Raw genomic sequence first — 17,709 nt, 5'->3', positions numbered from 1 at the left:
AATGCAATCTGTTTCCGGTTGCTTTCTGCACCTGACTGCCCCCCTTGTTCACTTTAATATTCTAAAAAGTGTTATGCTTTTAAATGTTCCTTATTAATTAAGGTGTGGGTGGTATTTTATGTTTCAATATGAAATTGAAAGCTCAGATAAGCATGCATAAGGAACAGAGACAGAGCAAGAACTTGTAACTAATGTACAGAAAATAAATGGTGCACTAACACATATAGCACATTGCCATAAGAATAAAGGTGCTTAGTTTCCTTACTGTGCTGTCAGAATTTATCAGTGCAGTCTTCAAACTGAAAAATAGGATTAGGAATGATTGTAGCTGGCTGACTTACAGAATACAGTAGTCTCTGTGTATAGGAACACCTCCAAAGAGAACACTTTGCTTTAAAGAACAATTCTTGGCACTGATAGCGATTTGTTCAGAACGAATACAATACTGTTTTGTAAAGTGTAAACTCATCATCATCAAACTTAAATTAAAATGGTTTATTCAGCCTTTTCAAAAGTGACTTGTAATCGCGAGAATGTGTCAATGCGCACTAATTGGCTTATTAAATCTTTTCAGAACTGCGATTGTATGTATTCTGATTTCCACGAGTGCACCTCATCGCTACAAAATGGCATGTAAACAAACTGCCACATGCGCTGCTGTATCAGTTGCTACAAAATGTTGGAAATTGTTCGAGCTCTTGAATTTAGTTTGACAGTTTATTAACGTAAGTTTGTCTGTTACTTTGTTTTTATCGTTTATTAACATACACTTGCCTATTGCTTTTCTCTTATTCACTTTATTTCATATGTTGGTGCACGTGCGTTATGACAAGTAATACATATTTATTGATTCATATTGCGTCTGGTGGCTAACTGTCTTAGAGAACACTTCGGCCATAAGAACGCTTTGCTTGCCTCCCAGGGTGTGTTTTCTAAGCCGGAGACTACTGTATAAATATAATAGCAATAATATAAGTTTCTGGTTGTTTTTATTGGCAGTGAAAGATTTCTCATCCAGAATTACACAACCACGGTAACTGTTAAGTTGTATATATAATACAAAATAAATGTAAGTCAACCCAATATTGACATATGCTTTTTTTGACTGTGGGTTCTCAGCTTGGTAAAATGATTTGCTTTACATTTTCCCTTATATCAAAGTGTTCTTTTTTTGTTGTACGGTAGCTTCACATGCAGCTGCAAATGTGAAACGGATACTGCTGGGGTAAGGTTTGGTTTCAAAATGCTTAATTAACTCAGTGTGAAATGTACCGTAATGCTTTGTATAACCCGCACCCTTGTATAACTGTAAGCATTGAGATGAGCAGTACACAGGATATATGTTACATATAGGTCTAAATCAAGTGATCGTACTTGCAACCTTAGCAAAGATCTTTCTGTGAACTGATACTGTATTTTGATAATGGTTTTGAAGGAAACTGTCAACGACACAGAACACGTTTCAATTGCTGCGTTCTGTTACCCAGAGCTTGCTGCTCCGGCTGCTCTTGGCTGCTGTCTTTCTGACCTGTCACTCAGCTTTTAGAGAAACGCCTTCTCCAAACCTTGCAGCTTAGCACACATTTTCAACATGCTATATTTGTCTGGATTATCAACAGTCAGTTTAATGTAATAGATAAACATTAACTTTATTGTAAAATTATACATCACTTATCGCGGATTTAGTACATAATGTTTTATTTTTTATTTTTTTTTATTTATTTAATATAGCGTGGGCAAGGCTGTTCACGGCTTCATTGTATAATGATAAAATGTCATTCTCCTCCGCTAATAAGGTGGCAGCAGTAGTTTTACTGGTTATTTGCATTACGATTAGTAGGTCACTCATGATCTTTGCATCGTCCCTTTGGTTCACAGCCGCAGCCAGCCTCCCGCAGTAACATTTCAAAGCTGCGCTGGGCTATGCAGAATCTGCACAGATCTCTTTGGGTGTTGAGTGACGTCTACAGCGCATCTCCGAGATTCTGTGCAGCACTGCACAGAACTGCGGAAATCTGTGTTATAAGAACACGACCGATGTCTCAAATAAAACTAGCACAGACCCGCAACTGCAGCAGGATAGCCTACTTATTATCAACGTAGTTTTGTTTAAACTAGTTGTAACAGTATTCCAATTTTCTTAGGTAAGTGAAGAAATCTTTTTTTTACAAACTCCACATGTGTAATAGTCATTGGAAGCTTACTTGTGCAATGTCGTAAATGTAAAGTCAGTAACACGTTTTAGTATTAAAATACTTTTTTTTGCTATACATATTTTATTTAGCCAGTTGAAAAAAAAGAAACGATCTCTGCTCTTAAAAAATAACCTTTGGTACATGGTACATATTAAGGTTACCGCGGTATTTTTTTAAATGGTTATCATACCGTGCAAATTTCATACCGTCCCATCCCTACATTGTTTACATAATTACTGCTAATGATTTATACACGTGGAAGGGTGGTGGGTGATTCACTGGCACAAGAGACAGAACAGTTGTACTTGGAACACCACCCAGGTGCCCAGTTTTATTTTCGGCACTTTTACTGTTTTACCCGCAGAGGGCACTGTTGTCCGTGGGCTGCCTATCAAAAATGATAAACAGCACCACGGTAATACCAAAGCTGGTAAATTGAATTAACTGCGGGTGCACTCGCAGGTGCTCAAAATAATACAGAGAACAGAAGGCGAAAAGAACAAGGGAAAATAAAACAGTAATAAACCTACAAATAAAAGGTGCTGCACTCGGCAGCGTTATCCCGGTCGCTGCTACCCGCCCGACCCGGATCACCAACCTACTCTAGCGGCTCCCTGCCTGCTCTAAACAATACTCCGGGTGTCTGCCCAACGGTTCCCCACTGTCACTCTCTGTCTTGTTCACCGCTGTCTTTCTCCCAGATGGTTTCTCGGTCTGTAGCGCTTCTGTACACACAGCGCATCTAAAAGGGCAGACCTGAGGAAACAGTAAAACATTATCTTATAGGGCTACCAATCTCCCCAAGACCCGCCTCCCAGCCATTCAGAGAGAGGGAAAGTCCACACACCCCCTTTCCCACCTCCCCGTGTCACTGCCATGACTCACAGGCAATTGTTGGACGACTGCTGCCCTCCTCCTGCAGCACTGTGAATACGCCAGAAGAGTCAGCACAGATCTCCCCCTGCTACAGCAAGTTATATTTATTTTGAATATAAGCATAAGTTGTATGGTGAAACTAAATCTTAACAGTGTGTACTGAACATCATAATTTTTTGATTGTTTGACTGCCCATCAGAAACTTTGTCACGACCCATATTTGGATCATGACCTCCACTTTGGGAAACATTGCTGTATGGAATTCTTGTTTTCGGTTAGTTTTCAAAATGCTTAGCGATTTTTTTTATTTATTTTTGTGTCACAATATGTATAGTAGTAACGTGACAGTACTTGCACACTTAAGTTGTACCTTCTTTCCTTTGCTTTCTTCCACAACAAAATCCCTTTTGAATTTGTGAAAGGGGTGAACTCAACGTGAACTGAGTAACCATTTCCACTGTTTTTCCATTGTTTATTGTTATACACCAATTTAATATTTTTGTATTGGGTGTTTTATTGTTTTTTATCAGTTAAAAAAAAAAAAGCCCTAGTTATATACAAGCTGTCTGGTATACCACTAGAACATGTTATACAATGGGGGTGCATTATATGAGGTACAGTATGTTAAATGACACTACAAAGTGTATTTTAAGTGTATTTTTTTTTTTTTTTTAAGTGTATTTTTAACACAACAGATGTTGGTATGTGGTCTAACTGTAGCGGACTACGACAGGAAATTACATCAGAGGTTAGGCAATTCATTGTGTCTAAATGCAGCCACTGTTAATCAAACGTTAATAAAACCAAGCATCCAACAGTGTATGTTTTTCTCTTTTCTGACTGTAAAAATATGAAAAAAACTCAAAGTTCATATTTTAATGGTTTAAATGGAAGTACTATTTAGATGCACTGCAATCTATTGAGCCCCAGGTTTTTGGTTTTTTATAAGTCACTGTGATTCGCCTACTTCCTATCTTTTAAGGTAGGCTGTGATAAATGTGAATATCATGCCGACTCACTGTGCAGAGGTGCAGAATCAGGGTGGCTGTCTTGATGAAGTTCTGGGAGCAGTCAGCTACTGGGAACCAGATGAATGGCCTCCTATGGGACTGCAAGCCTCTGTGTTGCTGAAGCAGACAGGTACTCCATTACTCTCTTAGCTGTTTAAAACTAGCATAAAAAGGCAGTTAAGCTTAATAATCACATAGACACAGTATTCAGTGCACTCAATGGAAATAAGGGATAGATTGTTTAAATATAAGTTAGATCAGTTTGTCAAAGAAAGTCCCTGGCTCCCGGTAACAGGAGAGAATTCTGTTTCATGCTGACAAGTTGAGACTGTGCAAATGAAATGATGTAGGAATTAGACTTTTTTTTTTTCTTCACAAGCAATCTCACTTGTCTTTATTTCCTGCATCGTGTGGATTCTTTTTGAGTCAGTTTCAGATAAGCTGCTTCTGTTGTAGCAGGGACGGCGAATGCAAATGTGTTTCATTATTATGGGAGGGAGGCAGTGCGGTGTGTGCAGGCAACAGCTTCTGTTCATTGAACTGCTGAACAAACAATTCTTTCTCTGATGGAAACCCTGGGCAGACTGCTAGGTTTACATTCAGATCTGGAGTTTTTGCTTCATGTTGCGTTATTGAATATCCAATGCAGGGGTCACTCTGTGTTTGTGTTTTATTATTTCCGTTCTGTGTTGAGGTTGTTTATTGGCTTGCTTTATTTGTAAACAGAAACAGATGCTGTCATGCTTCTGAAAAAGGGGATTCGTGATTGGCTCCATTACTATAGCTGACATCTGTGAAATCTGGCCCTTTTTTTTACATCTGTAGCAGTACGACATCCTTGCAGTTTGAATTGGGTTGAGTTTGGAATACAGGCTGGGCGAAATTGATGCAGCACCACTTGTTCTGGTGAAGGAAATTCCATTATGAGCGTCCACATGCAAAAAAGACTTACTGTATGGCTAGACTAAACATAACACAGCAAGGACTGCAGTGTTACTGGATGTGCTTTTATGAAAATGAACAAAGCAATTATTACTAGCAAGAAATATTACAAATTCTGTCAGAACTGACATAATGAAGTTTTTAGTTTGTTAAATTTTACATAACTGATTTAAACATGCTGTCGTTGACTGTAGGTATTTGAATGGAGTCCCTCAATAGTTAACATAAGCTTGTCACAAGTTATTATTATTGGCTGCTGTGTCACAAATTGTTACTGTGTATTGACTCATGGCGTGAAAACAGAGAAATCTCAAATACTTGGATAACACACTGGCATGAATGTTTCATGAAAAAAAAAAATTGGCTCAGTTTTCTTCAGTGGAAGAAATCCATGTTCCAATGATTTTGAAACCTAACTATATTTGGAAATGTTGGAAACTTCATCAGGGTTAGAATTAGTGCTGGGATGAACAAGGATTTTCATGTTTGGATATTCATTCATAACTTAAATATTCGTTCGGATATTCGTTTGTTTTTCAAAAAGTAATTAAAGCCATTATTTATTGCTCTGAGTGCAGGCAGAGACCACATAGCAGCAGGGGCAGGGGCCGTGGCCCCTGTGTGTGTGCCTTTATTTTACAGCAAGACCTTACAATATGTAACACCTCCATCATCTCTGCGAGTTGTTCAGGCTGCCGTGTCTTTCTCTGCCGTCTGCTCTCTGCCATGATGCTCTCTCCAAGTCTGTCTCTGCGTTCAGATTGTTTGTTTTTCTCCGGCTTTTGAAGAGATACTCAGCTGGTTACGCCTTCTTTCCGATCAGAGACACCCTCTGTCGGCTTTCTCCGCTCAGAGCCAACACATGACCTGTTAAGACTGGAACAGGATTTTTACAGTGTCAGACCAGGTCCGATAAAGGACCACAAAGGGTTAAAGAGATGTGAATAATGCAGACAAAATAATTGCAGACAAAATTTTTGGCAGCCTATTCTCTTAAATGTCTGAAAGCCGTAATACTGCTAAAGGAAGGCACACGAAATACTAAAGTAACTGGAAGTACTTCTGTCATGATCAAATACTTTAAATAAAATAATTTTGTTCATTTTATTGTTAAGATTATGTGTTAAATTACTAGCGATGGTGTATTTTGCTTTTTATTTTATTAAAACTTTTGCCTGCGACTGTGAATTGAAATTAGAGACTGCTTTTAATATAAAATATTAAACTGTTCCAATTTAAAGATGTACTGTATTAAATATTATGTTCTTTGGACTGGAATACAGACAGCACTCAGATATACGACACTCAGATACACGTCAGTCGTGCTTAACCCTTAGCAGTCCATTTATTCAGTGCTTGTCAGGTGAGTCAGGTCCAATTTATTTTCACACGCGCTGTTTATTTTACACACATACCTTTTTATAGACGTGCATACTGATAAATCCTCTCCTGAGTACTTGTTTTATCACCAAACTCCTCAACAATGACATCCAAGTCATTGTTTTATTACTATAACATCTCAAAAATCTCTGCAAATGTCTGTGATATTCTTTGAGCGCTGGATGCAGAAGCAGCTATCTCCTTTGTTTTATGTCCATGTTATCTCTGTGGTGCATGGAGCTATCGGATACACTCCTATTGGTCTCGCTCGGCCATTGAAAGGTTTCTCTGCTTTTTCCAGAGGAAAAACGACTACAGACCTGTGCTTTACGTCTTTTTGATGATGTCAGACAGGGTCTGACATCGGACTGGAAAGGGAAAATTGTAATTTAATGGGTTAATCGTGCTTGTATTGTGAGTAAAATCAACCCCCATATCTATCTATCTATCTATCTATCTATCTATCTATCTATCTATCTATCTATCTATATATATCTATATATATATATATATATATATATATATATATATATATATATAATGCACTTACCCATCACACGCAATTTCCAGCTCAGTCACCGTCTTTCTGATGCAAAGTGTTAAAATGTATTTGATTATCCGTCACAGCCCAGGGTTTTTTTTTTTTTTTTTTTTTTTTTTTTAAATCTGTGATCTTGCTTTTGTGCATTTTATTTACAAATGCACTGTGAAATTAGAGCCTTATTGAGCAGCACATGCAATTTTGAATACTGTTTCAATTCTGGATGATATGTTGTTTTTTTTTCTGAATCTTTTGATAAACTGCATTGCCTTTTAAGTTTTACGCAATTCTGTGCATGGGTAACATTTTGATTAATTTTTCTTTTTGGGTCATAATGTGGAATTTTACTGCTTCAAATTATGTGCCAGATTTAAAAGAATTTCTACAAGTCTACAGTCGTCTCTTTTGGTAAATGATATTTTCAGAATCATATCATTCTTAATTAAAATACTGTTGAAAATATAGTACTGTAACCAACTACAATACATCTAAATGAAAGCCTATTTATTTTAGAAACACAGTCCTTTCAGCTATTTTGTGTTTCCTTAAAAACGGACAAGGGTTGAAATGGGCAAAAATAAAATAATCAGATATGCGTCACACTCTTAACTGTCACCTGAAGTCAAAATGTTACAGGGTCGAATATGAGAGTGCTGACTGTAAGCTTATCAGCAAGATAAAAATGAAGAACAGGCCGTTTGTGTAACAAAGTTATAATCAAACGTGTTCAGTAGGTGCATTTTGGATATTTTTTTTTAATTAAATGATAGCCCTTTGTTTTCCAAGAACTTCATAACTGAAATTAACTGAACCTTTTTTTTGGTTATCTTAAAAAAAGCTTGCTATGCGGAACCTGGAAAACACACTAAAATGTGCTGATACAGTTTTCGCAATGATTAGTTGTCTGAGCTTTGCAGAGTTTATGAAATATTCTGTACCGCACTGATGGATTTTAATTGTAGCATTCTGAAAAGAAGTTTAAATTTTGGTGCACCAAAGTTAATATTCCTATTAAGTGTGTTTTGTATGATTCTGTATTGTTATTTCTAGATTTGCAATGCTTACTAAATAGTCCATCAAAAATTGGTTTAAAAAGATTACTCAAGGTTGATTTTCTATAGTGAGATGGGAAATCATATTAACTCAGCATGTGCACTCAAGCTTTTGCATCGATATTGTGTTTCCTCAAATCGTTTAAAAACAGGCATAATGTGATACTAAACAGGTAAGATATTACCTATTTTGAAGCGGTTGAGGATATTAACCCTAATGTTAAAATATTCCAGTAAATTATGTAGATATAGGTAGTATGAATGTGCTGTATTCCGGTTGAACTAGCCAGTTTGTGTCAACAATAGCTTTTCATTGTTTGTTAACATATTTGTTTCCTGTTTCCTGTTGCCTGTATAGCGTTTTTTCTAATTTGTGTTGGAATTCTGGAGGGACCTACTGTACAGTCCACAGCTAAAGTTTACAACGACCTGTAGACAGATTAATTTATTACAAACACTACATAATCAAAGACTGTCTGTCTGTAACTTTTGTGTAGTACAGTATGATCCGTACTAAGCCGATTTACTTAGTCTTTTTTCTAAGGGGTGTTTGCCATTCCACAAGCGTGACAATGTGATATCCTGGTTGTAATTCCACTCATGTTCCATGGAAATGCAGTTACTGTAGTTTTATGGGAGCAAGATAGTTTTTTTTTTTATTTGAATCATGTTACAGTACATAAGGATGTCAATTAAGGGGCTGTACAGTATATGATTCCCTGTTAAATGTCAGTGTTAAGGGCTTTCGAATATCAGTACCACACAAGCATGGAACCACAAACTTCATAGTTAAAATCAAGTAAGATATTTTTGTTTTCTCATACATATCTGATTTTTAACACTGCAGAAATGCAAAATATGATAAGTGTGGCAAATTTGTACTATACAGTCTCATACCACACTTAAACCACAAGTGTTTGCCATGCCCTTTAATTATCTGGGTAATTTGTGCTACATAGGATGAGTGGGGTTTGCAACAAAGACTGTGAGCAGCATTAGTTTCTGTGGTATTAGTGATTGCACAAATTGCTGCAAATAGCAACAATAGTCCAAAACAAAGGATCAACAATGATGATGTTGTAATGTCTAACTATTCATTTAAGATGCCTGTTTCTCAGTAGGTGTCCTGTTTATTTTGGTCAAAACAATTGCGTGTTATTTCTTGAACTAGTTCCTTGTAAAGCAGCAATAATTGTAATAGATTTGCAGCCTTATTCCATTATATTACAATTATAAAAAGACAGATTTTACAAGAATATGTCTGCTTGGCCTGTTTATAGTACAGTGTTAATTAGAAAGGGTGTATTTTATTTAAAAAAAAAAAAAAAAAGTTTAGTCTTAACTGCCCTTAACAAGTAGTAAACGTTGACATGTGTTACGTGACGAGTATTTTTTAAACTGTTTTCAAAGAGAAGCAATCAGGAAATGACAGATGTAAACAAACACAGTTCAGCTTGTAAAAGAAATGTCTCCCACTGAATTGTATATTCTTGTTTACCTTATTACAGGGTGCAATGGTCAGGCTACTGTACTGTTTGTGTGTGAGTGACTGGAGAGCTTCAATTCCTGTGAGCTGCCTGGGGAAGTGGCCTTTGCCAAAGCAAAACCATGGCACTCATTGAACAGCATGACATTGTTTTTACTATCAGGCAGACTCATTGAACTAGCTTCAGAGCTGACGAGTGAAATAGCAAAGTGTGGGTATTGTTCAGTCTCTCCCTTTGAACAGGCTTAAAAACAGTATCAAACAGATTGAAATCCTGCTCATGTTTTTGCTCATTCTTTGCTGTAGTGGAATAGAAAGAGTAGACTGTATTGTACATCAGCACCTACTGTACGATGACTTCACTAATTAGAGGTGTGTGGCCCAAGCAGTGTTGAGCTATACTCTTATGGTTGATCATATTACCAGAACCTCCAATTGGAATTGCAGCCTCATTTACTGGTATGTATAGTTGTACATTATTCAATACATCATTGTCACAAAGATGGCCGGAGTGGGGGACATCCGACCAGAAACAGGAAAATAAACAAAGAGAGAGGTGGAGTTTGGTGGAGCTGAGCGAATGGCTTCGCTCAGCGTTTAATGAGTGAACAGAACAGATAGAAAATAAACGGTGGTAACAAACAAAAACACAAGGACACGGCACATTCGCCAAAACAAAATAGATAAACAAAACGACTATCACTAAACAAAACACGGTGAGCTTCTTTAACGATTATTATTTCATTATTTATTCTCATTACCTCCGTCTCCAATCCCGTTCTCCACTCACTGAACACACAACCCAGAGTGGGTGAAAACATGCAGCTTTTATGCAGCTGTACCAAGACTCGATTGCTAATCAGTCATTCAATTGGAGTCTCGGTACAACTGCACGTGAATTAATAAAGTGCAATTCCCCTTGCTCACATATTATTTTACCTGCACGTGACGTGCTGTACAATCCTCGTGCCTAAATACAAATATGCATTTTAAACACTCGTGTTACACAGACCCGTTTATATCCCGTGTACCAATGACTGTACACCAACATTAACACACCACACGCAACGTATAACAGAAAATACACACAGGGGCGGGCACTTTGTCACAATCATCCATAGATTGTTCAGAACAATATTGTTAGGAATGACCCATATAATTTCAGTTTAAATTGTGCAAATACATTGTTGCTGTACATGCTATTATCATTGTTAATGGTATTCATCCAGTGTCTCTTGGTACAGATAAGTGTTATATGCTTAAAACAGGAATTTTGATTCAGTGAATATGTATGTTCTTCCTTCAGGCATATAAGAATGATTTATGTGGAGAGCGGCATGGTGACAGGCATTTTTCTTTTCTGAAGGAGCAAGGCCAGCCTTTCACTTTTCTGACATAATGTTTGTATTTGGGTTTGGAACACAAACTCTACAGCAGGAAGTCTACAGAGATTGCACTGAGGCAGTCTAAGAAATTGTGTACCGTCCTGACAAAAGCGGCATTGTTTTATGAAGGAGCTGTATCCAGTTTCAAGTGTCTGTCTGTGCTTGAGGTGGGTGTGTGGATTGAATCACCCCAATTCAGCAGCACAGCTAGGACATTCCTGTGAGACACTGGAGTCCCGAGCGCCCATTGCCAGGAAGTAATGCAAGGAGATTTGTAAGTAGGTGCCTCTGGCTAGTTCACCAAGTTAATGACTGCCACATACGGAAAGACTGATGTCATAGATTTCTTTTCAAAAACAAGTATAAAGCAAGGATTCTGATTTTCTTCACTGGAAAATTGCAGTACTGAACTGGGTTTTAATGTATAAAACATTAATAGCTAACGTACTGTAGCAGGCATTACCTGCTGGTTAATTGAATTTTGCAACAGATCGTTGTTTACTATGCTTACTAAATTGCTCCCTCTGCTACTGTTATTTTGTTTAGATGTATTTTTCAAATGTACTAATGCATAGTTGCCACACTAGCAGATGGAGCAGAATTACAATTGTGGTCATTTCTGAAATCACCAAATTCAGTTTTTAGAATTGGGTGAATAAAGAGAATTTTTGCTGGAATAGAAAGTGTGTTAAAACAACAATAGATACTCATTGCAGAGTATGAACTAGCTAGGATTGTGATGTTATTTCAGCCTTCTTGGTGGGCTTTTACATAGACAAATACACATTGTATTTCAAATAGTTGAAATAGAATATGCCTGCACTATACTGTACTAAAATATAGTGTGCAGTGCCATTTAAACGAGGGACCAAGTGAAGCAATGAAAAGATTCATGAACTAGCATTCAGGAACAGTGTAATTGAACTCTTACTTAAACTAATAAACTGCTCAAAGAACAGTAAAAACAAATTAATAAACTAATGCTTTTATGGGATATCTCTGAGTTTAGTCGACAGCTGTGAGCTCTTTTCTACATATAGGTTTGTACCGAATGGAGAATTTACGCGCACATTTAAACATAAACTTATTTTATGCAGTTTGGCACTGGAGGGATTTTTGAAAGCAGTTAAAATGAGTGTTTAATGTCAAATACAGACCAGATTTCATATACAAACACTGGGATAGGAGATGCTCATCGCGTTGCGGGAATCTTTAAACCTATCTTCCTTGAACAAACACCAGAAGCCATTCCAGTCTGTGGTTGTTGAATGCTAGTGGTATTTGATTGCAGATTGGGCAGACAGGGAATGCATCTCTTTCATTTACAAACCGCAGTAAGAAGCTGGGAAGTGGTTTAATATTGGACTGCAAAACAATTCAACAGTGTAGGCGCAATAATGGAGCGGAGTTATGAAGGGCAGCTCAGTCGGGTATAGAGAACACTGGATGGGCAATGAGAAATAAATGATGCATTATTTCTGAGGAGTCTTAAAACTGAAAAGGAAATTAGATTTTCACATGCTGAGATGCAGTGAAATAAATTCTTTAGCTCAAAGTTTGCACTGACCCAAAATATCTACAAGCTACCTCCTGCAGCCTATATGTGGTATCTAACGTTTTATTATTTATGCGTGATTCCGTTTATGGAAGGCTTCCATCCATACATAGAGGGAAGGAGGATGTTTTGGATTTATAGTTTCTTAATTAACATAAATAATGTAATTAATCCTTGAATTTTTGTTTGACCCTTCCCTCTATAAATATAAGATGCTTCAGTAGTTCCAGGGTTTTTTGCCATTGCATTCTATTTTATATGCTTTGGCTGTGATATAGTTTCCTCATGTAATTTTTGACCAATGCATATACATGTATAAAATGCATAGGATTTTGTGTTACAATTTTTATTTATCGCTTTGTTGGGATTTTTAGTTTGTTTTGTTGTCGCTGTCCAAAATGCAGTGTTTTACTGGGGCTTTTATTACCGTTCAAAATATTAACCTTTAGGAAATTCCAAATGTTATAGTAGCCCTACAGGCAAGCAGCTGAAATGTGCGCCCACGAAAGCCCTCCAAAGTGTAGCTTTTAACTGACAAGGAAAGAGGTGTGCTTTGGAGTAGGGCTGGACGTGCTCCGGCTTTGCTAGCTCTGGCTCCAGAGTGGCTCTGTTAGCTCAGCTCCAGCTCCAGGCTGGCTCCAGAGCTGATGAAGACCCCCAGCAGCCCCTGCTCCAACGAAGCTCCACACTGCTGTTCCAGCTGGCGCTGGTGCTGGCTCTGGCTCCAGAACCACTGAAACCTCTATTTGTGTATCTGTGTATTTTCTTGAATAGCATAGTAACCTCCTAATTGTTATTTTTGTAAGTGTTCAATCAGGTTAAACTTGTCTCCTAAAAAACTAAAATGCGAAATCCAGTTTTAAGACAGGTTTCTATGAATATATTTCCCTTGTAAATATGAGGCTGTCCAAAAATTAGACATTTTCTGAAAGCTTACAAAGCATGCTATGGGGTGGTCAAAATAGCCATAACAAAAATGTCATTGATTGCTTACCTGTGTTTACAAAATATGCCAAATAATTCTAAGAGGGTTGTAACATTTTGAGACCTTTTAAGTCTTATTAAGTTAAGTTATTATTATTATTATTATTATTATTATTATTATTATTATTATTATTATTATTATTATTATTCGTTTGTTATGGTACATTTTCTCAGTCTTGTGTGTAATAGTAATATACAATGCAATTAACTGTGCAGTAAAATACATTTTGGTAAGGAAAAAATATGTAGAATAACTGGGATTCATATCAGAACAAGAAATAATTCCCATGTATTCGAAGAAGAAAAAATGTCTTGTCAGTCAGAAATGACAGAGTTGACAGAAATGAGAAATACATATCACAACCTGTTTTGCCTTGCACCAATTTACCACCTTGCTAGAAGTTGCCAACAGTTTCTAAATTAGCAACAGGAAAAATATCACTGGGATGTCTATAGATATATAAAAAGCAGAAGATCAGCACAGCCACTATTGGTCCCGTATTTACTTTTGGCAGTCCAGATTAGGCTGCACATGCAGCACTACCTGCCAAATGGTGATCTCTACACACAATGGCAGGGTTATGCTTTGTCTGCTTTATCTGCCTGAAGTGCACACGTTTGTTGTTTGTTTGTTTTTTTAAACCGTAACTACTGTACGGCATCCTTTGTTTTGTAATTAATTAACAAGGGTAAAGTCAGACCTTTCTTACTGGGATATTTTTCAACATATAATGACTGGTAATATTTGAAAATACCATGTTTGTTCCAGCAGCACAATAAATACAGTGGTTTGTAGAAGTATTCGCCCCCAGGGCTCGCAAAATTTCGGTAATGGTACTTGTCCTTCAGGCAGTCCATTGTGGACATTTGGTTGTCCAAAAAAATATCAAGTTGCCCATAATTGACCAATGGACTGTGATTTGTACAAAGAACACTGTACTCAATATAGGTACAGTAACTCAAGGGTTCATATACTTTTTCAACATCAAAATTCCAGACTTTTTCCAGACTTCTATTTGTTTTTCCCAGACTTGCAATCTAGCAAGAGACAATGCAGGTATGCAAAAGAGTAATATACAATCTAAGAAATGTCCAATTGAGAACTATGTTGCATTATTTACAAAAAGAATATACAAAGTTGTATACTGCAAGTATACTTGAGCCAAAATAGGATAGTATAATGGTACCAATAGTATACTAAAACCAGACAATTTTTGGCAGAAGTATACTTTTTTTGTAAGCCCTCTATTAAATGTTGAACACTATGCGAGGTGAAAAATAACCAAAATGAAATAACAAATGTGCATGCATTATATATAAAAAAGTGCAAGTGTCGTGTATTAAGCATGTAAGTCAAATACTAAATACAGTACACCCTCACTATACAACCCTGTTTGTGTCTAATGCCTTTTGCTCACTCTAGTAAAAGGACAACCCAAAACGAACAATATAAGCGGCTGGAGTAAGTCAAGAAAGTCACCTTGGATAAAGGCATTAGCTAAATTATTAATAATATTAGCACTGTTTTGATTTTCTTCATTATTACATTATTTGTCACTACAACTAATAATATAATATTATTATTATTATTATTATTATTATTATTATTATTATTATTATTATTAATAATAATAATAATAGCAACAATGAGATTGTTAATAAAAGTAGAATTGCAAGTACAGTACCTATTGGTGGCATGCTGCATCAAGTATTCTGGTTGTGTTCTATTTGTTGAAGAACACAGTACAACCCCACACCCACACCCACACCCCCCCCACCCCCAAAAGAAATTTAAAAAAAGCACATCTACAAAGTTTCAGTTTTGTTTCAGTTGCAAATGTTAATTGAAATCTTGGTTCATTAACAAAAAAAATTAAAAAAATTAAAAAATCACACCGATGTTTCTTTGCCTTGCCGTTTGCATAGAGCTGTATGAGCCAACGTCAGTAGCAGGTTTTTTTTGTTTGTTTTTCTTAAAATCAGTACTTAATCATACAATGAAGGCCATATAGCGAGGATATAAATAGTATATCTACACTCGGCTGACGGTTTGGACCCAAAACTGTTGCTGCACTCAGTACTGTAAGTTACAAGAAAGCACCATACATTTAAAATAAAATTACCGGTAGATTTTGTTAATCACATTAAAGAAGTAAAAAAGCAATGTTAACATGATACGTGCTAAATCTCAGTCAGTGATAATAACTATCATATTCGATTATTATTCCTGGGTTGGGAAATAACGTTAAAGATTTAATAAAAGGTAACAAGAAGATAACATAATGTGAATCTTGGTGAGCTGAGTACTATAGCTTGTAATTTCAGTTTGTAACTGCTTAAAAAAATCCTAGCCTTCAGTATAAAAGTATATACTTTGACTATCGTAGTGTTCATTTTGCCCTTCGTTTCACTGGAGCAGACACAGTCACGTGACATCTACCAGTGCGCTGACTAGATAGGATTGCTTGAATTGTCAGGGGTGTTACACGGGGCAATCCTCGCAGGATTTGGTCACAATCAATGTGTACGTGTACGTCCCCCAGGAAATCACTCAAGCATTAACAATGAAAAACTTGATCCCTCTAACCGTGTTTTACCAGGATGATCTGTGAGCAGAATCTCGATTGGGAAACTGCTACTTGATTAAAGCACAGAACATTATCTTGTTATACAAACTTTTTTAATTCAAAGTTGTAGTGGTTAAACTGAACACTGTTATATGAGGAGGAGGTTAAATGTCAGCAAAACTTGCAAAGAAAATGTACAAAATGAAATTTACTGGTTGCATAAGTATTCAGACCCTTAAGTCAGTACTTGGTAGAAGTACCTTTTACAGCAGTTACTGCTGTGAGTCTTTTTGGATAGGTCTCTACTAATATTGCACAGTAGGATGGTGAAATCTTTGCCCATTCTTCATGGGAAAATTGCTCCAGTTCTGGTAAATTTGTTGGTTATCATCTATGGACCTGCAATCTTCAAGTCTCGCCATAAATTTATGATTGGATTCAAGTCAGGACTTTGACTGGGCCACTAAACATAAATTCTCTTCTTGTTCAACCACTCCATTGTGGCTTTGGCTTTGTGCTTTGGGTCATTGTCCTGCTGAAATGTGAATTTCCTCCCCAGTTTCAGAAGCTTGGCTGACTCAATCAGGTTTTCCTGAAGGATTCGCCTGTACGTTGCACCATCTATTCTTCCCTTTATCCTGACAAGCTTCCCAGTCCCTGCTGAAGAGAAGCATCCCCATACCATGATGCTGCCACCACCATGCTTGACAGTTGAGATGGTGTTGACTGGGTGTGGTGCAGTGTAGGGCTTGTGCCAGATGTAACGCTTGGAATTTAGAACAAAAAGTAACATTTTTGTCTCTCCTGACCACAAAACCTTTTTCCACATGTCTGCAGTATAATCTACGTGCTTTTTCGCAAGCTCCTTACGTGCTTCAAGATGAGGCTTTTTGAGTAATGGCTTCTTTCTTGCCACCCATCCATACAGGCCAACTTTGTGCATTGTTGATATGTGAACACTGACTATCATCTCAGACACAGAACTTTGCAGATCTCTCAAGGTCATTGTTGGCTTCAGAGTGACATCCCGAACAAGTTTTCTACTTGCCCGGCTACTCATTTTGGGAGGGCGACCTGATCTGGGTAGTGTCTGGGTTCTATGATGCATCTTCCACTTCTTTAATGATGGACTTCACTGTGCTGAGACTGATGATCCGCGCTTTTGAAATTTTCTTGTACCCTTCACCTGCTCTGTGCCTCTCTACCACTTTATCCCTGACTTGTTTTGAAAACTTCTTGGTCTTCATGGTTGCTTTGTTGGATCACTATGTGAGTTGCAGCTTGAAAGTCTTTACATACCTGAGGGAAATGATCTACACGTTAAACCACTTTGAGTAGACACAGGTTGAAACCATTTCACTAATTTTGTGACCTTTCAAACAAATCATTTGCACCTGAGTTGATTTAGGGCTGCAGTGGCAAAGGGGATGAATACTTATGCAACTAAGATTAATATGTTTTTCTCTGTAAATCTTACTTATTTATATTCTATATGCATTTTTAATATTATCAATGTGGAGTAGTTTGTGTAGATTCTACATGTAAAGTGTAATTTGAAAGCATAGTGGAGTACGCTCAGGTGCCAACAAAATGTGAAAACTTTGCAGGGGGGTGAATACTTCTGCAAACCACTGTATATGTTACACGAATGTAATCAGTGTTCTATAAAGTGCAGTATGTCTTATGATACCTATTGCTGTAACATAATACATTTCATTTAGTGGCCTGTCTGTCAC

The 17,709-nt window shown here is 37.1% G+C and overlaps 1 protein-coding gene across 1 annotated transcript in view; it reads left to right on the top strand.

Annotated features, from left to right (window-relative positions):
- The window catches only part of LOC121322920 (activated CDC42 kinase 1-like), a 98,596-nt gene that overhangs the window by 13,146 nt on the left and 67,741 nt on the right, over positions 1-17,709 (top strand). The gene's annotated exons all lie outside the window — the stretch shown is intronic.

The sequence above is a fragment of the Polyodon spathula genome, chromosome 11 (assembly GCF_017654505.1).
Source record: "Polyodon spathula isolate WHYD16114869_AA chromosome 11, ASM1765450v1, whole genome shotgun sequence".
NCBI lineage: Eukaryota > Metazoa > Chordata > Actinopteri > Acipenseriformes > Polyodontidae > Polyodon > Polyodon spathula.
The sequence above is the reverse complement of the archived record's forward strand: the minus strand, read 5'-3'. Positions and strand labels throughout refer to the sequence as shown.